The sequence below is a fragment of the Zosterops lateralis genome (genome assembly GCF_965231275.1).
Source record: "Zosterops lateralis genome assembly, chromosome: 31".
Lineage (NCBI taxonomy): Eukaryota > Metazoa > Chordata > Aves > Passeriformes > Zosteropidae > Zosterops > Zosterops lateralis.
The window spans coordinates 4,779,674-4,786,124 of record NC_139791.1 but is presented as its reverse complement, the minus strand read 5'-3'; the positions used below and the strand labels follow the sequence as shown (position 1 = coordinate 4,786,124).

Below are 6,451 nucleotides of genomic sequence, written 5' to 3'. Positions count from 1 at the left end.
AAAATTCAGAAAACCAAAATATCTCAGGCACGAAACCAGGGCTACAGATCCTGGAGAGGAAAAAAATTCTTTACCATCATCCTGTGTTACTCTACAAACATCTTCTGCTAAATCCACCTGCTACTTTCAAAACCAGTTGTCTTTCTGTCTCAGTTAATGTATCCAGCAAAAGCTAAATGTCTGCCCAGTCTGGTTGATGTTGTTTAATCATAAACTTTAACTTTTTAGCAACACCTGTTGGGTCACTTTGGTAGTGCTTAGCAATCTTCTCCCAAGCCTGTAAATCCATTGCAGAAAAAGGAATTTTAACTAAGATTGTTTTTCCCTCAGGGCCTATTGCCTCCTGTAAGGCTGCTTGCATGATTTCCCTAGTTTGTTTTCAGGTCCAAGATGCTGTACGACCCTTTGGGGAGGGCTCCTCTTCTTCACTGTCACTGCTGGGCAATGGTGGATATAGTTTCCTTGGTTCATGGGAGTCAGGAGTAAGTGGGGTAGCAGACGGCTCAACTGGTGACTTTTCCAAGGAAGATGAAGTGGGGCTTGGAGTTAACAATTGTTCTGAATTTACTTCTTCTCTCAGCCCCTCGTGCTTTCCAAGGGGTGGCCTGAACAAGTCCACCAGCTCTTGCTCCAGTGCCTGAGTTTGATACACCTTGTCAGGGTGTGTGCAGCGCTGGTTTATTGAGTGTGCACTGCAGCATTGCTTGAGTTTCCCTCTATGAGCCTTATTGTCCTTTTCAAGGGCCAGTACCAAGGGATCAGGAGGAGGCCTAATTCCACAATCCCTCTGCCACTTGAGGTGGTTCCCAAGGGAGAAAATACATGTTGGTGTATGTCACTTCCTCCCACTTTTGTTCTCGTCTTAAGAATAACATCAGCTGCAACAGGATCTCATAGTCTAAGGTCCCAGCTGTAACCATCTGACCCCATTTTCTAGCCTGTAAAGTGGCCACCATTGTGTACAAAACTTAACGAGGGCCTTTTTGTTTTCTGTACCACTGTAACCCATCAGTTCCTTCCAGGTTGTCAGGATACATCCTAAAGGAGTAGTTTCAGGGACCTCTTTGCTCTGATTAGTTTTCATTGTTTCTTTATTTTATCCCAGCTCTTTTACATTAATTTGAAAAGTCTCGGGCGTAAAAGAAGTTGAGCACACTCAGCCCTAATTATTTTTCCTGGGTTCTCTAAAATATTTAAAACTCTCTTTTCAATAACTCAAACAATCTACTACTGCCTTTCCTCACAACCAGTTGCCACTTAAAAACCCTTAACAAAACCTAGCACTCTACACCAATATTATCTCCTTCTTTGCTTCTTATCTTGCTTCCACCCAAATGTCACTTCACAGGCTCTCACAGTCCCTTCTCAGTTTTCTTCCCACACAACCCACTGCTCGGGTACCAGGTGTGACCTCCTACACACCAACTTTAAAATTTTCTGCTCAAAATCATCTTGATTAGAGCACTGTCCCCACTGGCCCTGGGCACACTCTCTGTGCTGGTTTGCAGAAGAACAATAATAGCATCCTGCACAAATCCTACACTGCAGTAGCACCCATGGACAATGCCAACTTCTAGATGCACCAAGGGCTGCAGAAAAACACCCGCAGAGGCTGGGGGCTATTCCATTTACCCTTTCTTGAATTTCTGAATTCTCTACCATGGGTTGCTCCCAGTTCAAAGTTACTTAGTTGCCAGCAGAGGTCCCATATAATCCACCTAAATAAATCCTTTCCTTTTCTCTGTCTAACAAATAACGAGCCAAGCTCACCAATTCCCAGAGATCAAGTCCAGACTACGGAGCTAAAGGGACCCCTTCTATCTGTCTGGCCAGGTTAAAATATACACAAATCACCAGCCATAATAATTCCCATATAAAAGACACCCCTGTTATAACTCTAAGAATCCGCAAACACAACCTTCTGTGTCTCAAATTCCAAATGTCACAACTAAACCACTATAAAAAGGGACTTTACTCCCTTTTACCAAACTTACACTGTTCCTTTGCCTTTTTCCAGTCTTCTTCAAAAATGTTCACGTCCCAAATCCCAGAAACCAGACAACTCTTTCCACAAACTACATTTACTATTTCACACTCAGCATGTGCTGCTTCCCAGTTATAATATCACGGCGGCTTTGGAATGCACCTGGGGCAGGCAGGTCTTTGTCTGTAGGACACACAATACCACCTCCTCTCGCACTCCTTACAGCAAAGGAAAACCCAAGCTGGATGCCAATCTAGTTTCCAAGGAAAAATTGTCAGGCTACATACAAAACAAGGAATTACTCCCTCTCATCCCCACCACAACGAGTTCCTAAGTCCTACCTCAATCAAGGGAAATTCCCAATCAAAAGCCAAATTATTTTTAGTTTGGCTGGAGTATAATCCTCCACAAAACCCACTTTCTGTCCTTCTGTCCTCTCATCACATCAAGACCCAGTCCTCTGTCACATTCAAAAATCATCCAGTTCAAGCTGAAACAATTAAAAAGGGCCTGCCTAGACAGCCAGACCCTGTCAGCTCAGGCTCGAGCTTCAACTACCACTTTCAACAGAACAAATCAGAAAACACAGACACAAGCAGATAATAGCTAACAGTTTGCTGCAATTATAACTTTTGACACAAGATGTCAGTATTACTTCAAAAATACACCTCAACTCTTAAAGCCACGGCCACCCTCACACAAACTGCCTAACTTCACAAAGCCAAAGTCTAAAAAGCATTCACTACTTCACAAATCCAGTGGAAAAAACTTACAAAAATACTATGCTGGAACAGTCTCTCCAATTCTACAAGGAGGGAACTGTTTAAACTCAGGCACTGAGTGTCACAGCAAATGCCATCCTTGTTGCCTCCTGGGTTTTGGACTGTTTAAGCCCAAACACCAGGTGTTACAGCAAATACCATCTACCGTAACCAGAAGTACACACACCCCACAGTCACAGTGGGGAGAGGTGCCTCTTTACAAAGGAATAAAATATTCACACAGCATGCAGTGCTATGCAACATTTTAGGCATTCGCCCTGTTAGCATTGAAACACATATGATTATACGCAGGTGCTTTATTGAAGAGCTCTGGCAATCAGGGGTAAGGATACAGACCCAAATCTGACTCCCACATGGATTCGGAATGGATGTGTTTTTATACCCTTTCATTACATAACTATATCTGTTAATTATTAAACTCATATTGTTCTATTGTATACATTGATCTTATCCAAGCATGAATTTAGTAAATATGGTTTCTCATGAAGCTGAACAGAACCCAGTCCTGCTGTGGTCACCAACTGATTTGCATAAAATCGATAAGATCATGGACAATAGACTCTCTAACTAGTTAAAGGTAGAAAGTGATGTGCTTTATTCAACATCAGGCAGCACAGGAGTAGCCTCCTAAAGGTGTGTGCACCAATCACAAAGCTCTAGCTCTCTATTTATTTACAAAAGTCTTGCATATTCATTCAATTACTCAAAATGCCTATATATATGCATAATCCTAGCATTGCCTCTCCCTGCTTCATGTTATAATGAGCCTAAAGTCCTTTATGCCTGCACAATTCTCTAAAACTTGGGTCAGTGGACCTTGAAATGGGTCAATGGTCTTGAAGGATGAAGTCAGAGATGTCTTCCTCAAGGTGACCTTTGTACCTTCATCTTGTTGGCAGGCTACGTGACCTCTTGGACATAGTCCAAACTCTCCTGCTGGGTTCAAATAGTTCCTGTGTCCAGGTTCAGTCATGGTTTCTTCCATTATCTCAATGGTCCATCTATCTTATTTCCTTCTACAAACACAACTAAAAGGAGCAAGTAATATGTTGCCTATAGTCTAGCTTAAGTATCTAATAATGATGAATACTTCCACTTAATCTCTACTCTTCTACTTAAATCCCAATCAATATAAATTGCTTCTGTCCCTTAGCTAAACTCTTAACTCTTTGATTTCTTAACTCAAGGCACTGCAGGACACTGCAGACAATTCCTGAAGAACTTGGAGGATGATTCTGCTCCCTAAGGAGCTCATGCTTTCAGCTCAGGAACTGAAATAGGGAGTGGGGTCAGAGAGGAAAGGGCAAACAGGGATGGGATGTTTGCAGGGAAGGGGGCAGGAATGGGTAGTAGGAAGAAATCTGGACTAGGAAAGAGGAAAGAAAGCAAAGGTGAAGCAAAGGAAATGCTCAGGAGAGTTTGGGGGTGGCTGCCAGGCAGCCCTGGCTCTGAGCAACAACATCTGCAGTGGGAAAGGAAACTCACAGCTCATGGGAACAAACTTTCTGTGTGAGCTCAGAGGCCACGACAAAAGTGAGGAGTTTCCCTCCCATCTCCCAGCCCTTCCTGGCCCCAGGGGCTGATGGCATTTGTGCTCCCTCACGTTCATCTCCCCACGCCAACACCATGGGAGTGCTCAGGCCTGCTCTGGGCACTGCAAACAGGGGCTCCTGAGCCAGTGCTGCCCTGTCTGTGCCTGCAAGGATCCTGCACCTGTGTGAGCTGGGGGAGAGGCCAGGGCTGCAGAGAGGGGATGTTGTTGGCAGGTGCATGAGGACACTCTGGGACGCTGCCCTGGGGTGTCCAGTGCAGTGGGGAGGGATCAGCCCCTGCTCTGCTGCTCCTTCCCATCTCCCCCAGGGACCTTGCAGAGCCCCAGCCATGCTGTTTGTCCCCAGCCTGCCCAGGGCCACCCTGGGGCTGCTCACGGGGCTTTTCTGTGCTGAGCATTGGCCTGGGCGTGTTCTGGAGAGAGCCTGGGCAAGGAGCCTGGAGCCCCCAGGCCCTGCCCTGAGGCGTCAGCGCTGCCCCAGCAGTGCCCATGGCCTGTCCCTGCTGCAGCCCCGGCACTGCCACCCCCAGCCCTGTGCCCGGCCCCGAGAGCCCTCAGGCCCTACAGCAACACCAGGGCCAGGAAGGCAGCGGGGCAGGGCCACGGGAGCAGCACTGGCAACACCAAGGGCTGCTGGTGCTGGGCACAGCTGCTGTGCCAGCCCTGATCTGCCCCAGCTCTGCACACAGACATTGCTGCTGCAGTGACAGAGAAGGGAACAAAAGGGGGATCTCCATTAAAAACTTTGCGGAGAGATCCTTTCATTTGTTTAAACCTACCAAGAGTGCAGGCCCTCATTAACACAGTCTGGGGCCACAGTAAAGGTGGAGACAATCAAGACAAGAAAAGACACAAACAATGGCCTTGCTTTGTCAACATCATTGAAAACTAAACAAAGAAAAAATACATGATATTCAAACCAACAAGTGCTATCAAAGATGACATTTATTACAAGTGATTTGCAGAAATTAGCCAGTGGTTTACTGTTTGTGAAATTTTCCAGTGATCAGTGTCCACACTGCAGCCTTGAGCTCCTGGTTCCTCAGGCTGTAGATCAGGGGGTTCAGGGCTGGAGGCACCACCGAGTACAGAACTGACAGGGCCAGATCCAAGGATGGGGAGGAGATGGAGGGGGGCTTCAGGTAGGCAAATGTACCAATACTGACAAAGACAGACAACATGGCCAGATGAGGGAGGCAGGTGGAAAAGGCTTTGTGCCGTCCCTGCTCAGAGGGGATCCTCAGCACAGCCCTGAAGATCTGCACATAGGAGAAAACAATGAACACAAAACAGCCAAGTGCTAAGCAGGCACTAACAGCAAGAATTCCAAAATCCCTGAGTTTGGAGTGTGAGCAGGAGAGCTTGAGGATCTGGGGAACTTCACAGAAGAACTGGCCCAGGGCATTGCCATGGCACAAAGGAAAGGAAAAATGTATTGGCTGTGTGCAGCAGAGCATTGAGAAAGGCGCTGGCCCAGGCAGCTGCTGCCATGTGGGCACAAGCTCTGCTGCCCAGGAGGGTCCCGTAGTGCAGGGGTTTGCAGATGGACACGTAGCGGTCGTAGCACATGACAGTGAGGAGGAAATACTCAGCTGAAATGAAAAATACAAACAGAAATAGCTGGGCAGCACACCCTTTGTAGGAGATGTTCCTGGTGTCCCAGAGGGAATTGTGTATGGCTTTGGGGACAGTGGTGAGGATGGAGCCCAGGTCACTCAGGGCCAGGTGGAGCAGGAAGAAGAACATGGGGCTGTGCAGGTGGTGGCTGCAGGCCACGGTGCTGATGACGAGGCTGTTGCCCAGGAGGGCAGCCAGGGAGATGCCCAGGAAGAGGCAGAAGTGCAGGAGCTGCAGCTGCCGCGTGTCTGCCAATGGCAGCAGGAGGAAGTGGCTGATGGAGCTGCTGTTGGACATTTGTTGTCTCTGGACATCCCAACCTGCAGATAGAGAAAAGACAGTGACATTTGTGGGAATGTTTCTCACAGAAAACTCAATACTCTTTCTCACAGACACTAAATACTTTCCCCTTGTCTATGTCTAGGAGAACTTCCTTAACGTTGGTTGCTGGAGCCCTGATTGCTCCTGGCCAATGTTCAGTGAGGAGCCAGAGCTTGGCCTGCAGGACACCTGGGA

At 47.2% G+C, this 6,451-nt stretch overlaps 1 pseudogene across 1 annotated transcript; it reads right to left on the bottom strand.

Annotated features, from left to right (window-relative positions):
- Positions 1-4,993: 4,993 nt before the first annotated feature.
- On the bottom strand, positions 4,994-6,232 carry LOC310920798 (olfactory receptor 14J1-like; annotated as a pseudogene). The gene has a single exon. The product of its transcript is annotated as an olfactory receptor 14J1-like (transcript).
- Positions 6,233-6,451: the final 219 nt, after the last annotated feature.